Below are 2973 nucleotides of genomic sequence, written 5' to 3' on the forward strand. Positions count from 1 at the left end.
ACTAAGTGAGGAAAAGAAAGCTCTTTCTGCAGGCATCTGCTCAGGACTGGCTCCTCGTCCGTTCCCTCATGTCCTACCCCTGATCACCATTGCAAAGAGATCAGCGCCTGCCCATCTGCTCCCTCTTGTGTGGAGGTTGTAGGCTCCATGAGGTTTCTTCTTCTCAAGGCTGAACAATCCAAGTGACTTTAGCCGCCCCTCATACATCTTCCCCTCTAGGCCCTTCACCAACTCTGTTGCCCTCCGTTGGACACTCTCTCATGGTTTTATATTATTCTTCTACTGTGGCACCCAGAACTGCACGAAGTGCTCAAGGCAGTGAAGCCGCACCAACTCCTGCTCAGCTTGCTGCTGACCACAGCCCCCAGATCCCTCTCTGCGGGGCTGCTCTCCAGCACCTCATCCCCCCATCTGTATGTATAACCAGTGCTGCCCCTTCCCAGGTGCAGGACCTGGCACTTGCTCTTCTTAAGCTTCACGCCGTTGGTGACTGCCCAACTCTTTCCTTTGTCCAGATCTCTCTGCAAGGCCTCACCACCCTTGATGGACTCAGCAGCTCCACCCAGGTCACGGTATTGCCCGTGACCTTGCTGAAAAACTCTACAAGTTCTTCATCGAAATCGCCTATGCAAACATTGAAGAGGACTGATCCTGAAACGGATCCCTGCAGAAAACCCCAGTGACAGGTCACCAGCCTGATGTAACCCCACTGACAAGAACCCTCCGGGCCCGACCTGCCAGCCAATTGTTCTCCCATCTTAGTATGCTTTTCTTTAACTGTATTCTGGTCATCTTGTCCAGAAGGCTATGGTGAGAGACACTATCAAAAGTTCTACGGAAATCCAGAAAGATTACATTGCCTGGCCCCCTTTAGTCCCCTAGCTGGGTGAAGTCATTGTAGAAGGAAATTGAAACTTAGACATGACCTTCCCCTAGGGAGCCCACGCTAGCTCTGACCAATGACTGCACTGACCTTTAGGTGTTTATCAATAACTCCCAGAAAAATCTTCTCCATAATTGTAACACCATTTTGTTGACTCAGCTCTGATCAGCAGTGAGTCTCTTTGGAGCCATCTGAAAGTGGCCCTTATCTAACATGGGGCAGCTTCAGGACTCCTCTCACAGAGGTCACCCCTGCAGACCCCAAAACCTCAATTCAAAAACCCAGTACAGCAGCCTAGATGTGTGCACGGTGTGCATGTGCCCGCTGGGAATAACACTTCAACTTTGCTGCTGCTTGGGCCTTGCTGGGGACACTGAGTGGCAGCAGCCTCTTCTCTCTTGGGATGCTGGATTCAGTATGACATATTTTCTGCTGACATCCTCAACAGTGCCCGGGGACAGGAACTAGACCTGGAAATACATGAAATTCCACCTAGAAAAACACCTTTTTTACTGTGAGGGATACCAAAGACTGGATCAAGTTTCCCTAAGAGGTGATGGAGTCTCCATCAGCAGAGATACCCAAAAGCCAACTGGAAATGGGCCTGGGCTACCTGTTTTGGATGTCCGTGCTTGAGTGGGGGGGGTGGACTAGATGATCTTTGGAGGTCCCTTCCAGGCTCAGTGAATGTGGGACTCTGCAATGCCTGGCAGTGTTTGGAGCACTTTTCTGCAGTATCTCCAAACCAGGTGGACAGCTGGTGCCCATGGAGCAGAGCCTTCCTTTGAGGATGGACTCATTCACTGTGTAAGCCCTAGGACAACGTGGAGCAGGGATTACAAATGACAGCAATGCCTCAACCCACAGCAGTGTTCCTTACTCCTGCCTCCACTCCCCAGCCCCTTTTCTCCTCGAGGATTTGAAATGGAAGAGACCTCTGGAGGATTCTAGTACCGAGATCTGCTCTGAGCAGGGAGAGTTTTAACATTAGGTCAGGTCACTAAGTGCTTTCCCCACTGCAGTTTGGAAAACCATACTGATGGTGGTGCTAACCAGTTCTGATTCAGTGGTGACACTAGAGGACAGAATGGACGAGAAGGATGACCAGCACCAAAAGGGCCATGTCCTGTTGCTGACATTGTTTGTGGGTTCAAGAAAGCGTCAGTCCTGACTCAAAGGCTGCACAGAGGCATTGTCTGACGGTGAAGAACAGAGCAACCCCAAGGGCCAGCAGGGCTTTTTCTCTGCATTCCAGCTGCATTCTTTATCCTACAACCACTCCTGTACCTGAAGAGAAGTTATGAGAAGCCAGAGCTGAGGCAAATGCCCATCGGATGGATCCTTTATTTAGTCTGTTATAGAGAAAGCTTAACTGTACAAGCATCCAAAGTCTTTGAGTTAGAAAAACAGGTAGAAGTGGGATAAAAGGAAAAGAAAAAAAAAATAAATAGGGCTGATATTGCCAAGAAAGAAACACAACTTTGAAATATATGTGAACTAAGATGTTCCTGTCTTGTCCCGGTCTGTGCTGGGTGTGAGATAGAATCCTTAATGTTGGAAAAGACCTCCAGGATCATCTGCTCCAACCATCAACAGGAGCAATACGGGTACCTTAGCGATGCTGAGGCCTTGCACACTGCAATAGCTTCCTCAGTGCCTCCTTGAGCTCCTTGTTCCTCATGGAATAGATGAGGGGGTTCACAGCTGGGGGCACCACCGAGTACAGGAATGACACCACCAGGTTGAGAGCTGGGGACGATATGGAGGGGGCCTTCAGGTAGGCAAACATGCCTGTACTGACAAACAGGGAGACCACGGCCAGGTGAGGGAGGCACGTGGAGAAGGCTTTGTGCCAGCCCTGCTCAGAAGGCATCCTCAGCACAGTCCTGAGGATCTGCACGTAGGACAGCATGACGAAAACAAAACAGCCCGTACCTACACAGAAACTAAATGTGATGAGCCCAGCTTCCCTTAGGTAGGCATCTGAGCAGGAGAGCTTGAGGATGTGGGGGATTTCACAGAAGAACTGGTCCAGGACATTGCCTTGGCAGAGGGGCAGGGAAAATGTACTGGCTGTGTGCAGGACAGCA

The sequence above is a fragment of the Aythya ferina genome, assembly GCF_964211825.1.
Source record: "Aythya ferina genome assembly, contig: HAP1_SCAFFOLD_42, whole genome shotgun sequence".
In the NCBI taxonomy this organism is placed as follows: Eukaryota; Metazoa; Chordata; class Aves; order Anseriformes; family Anatidae; genus Aythya; species Aythya ferina.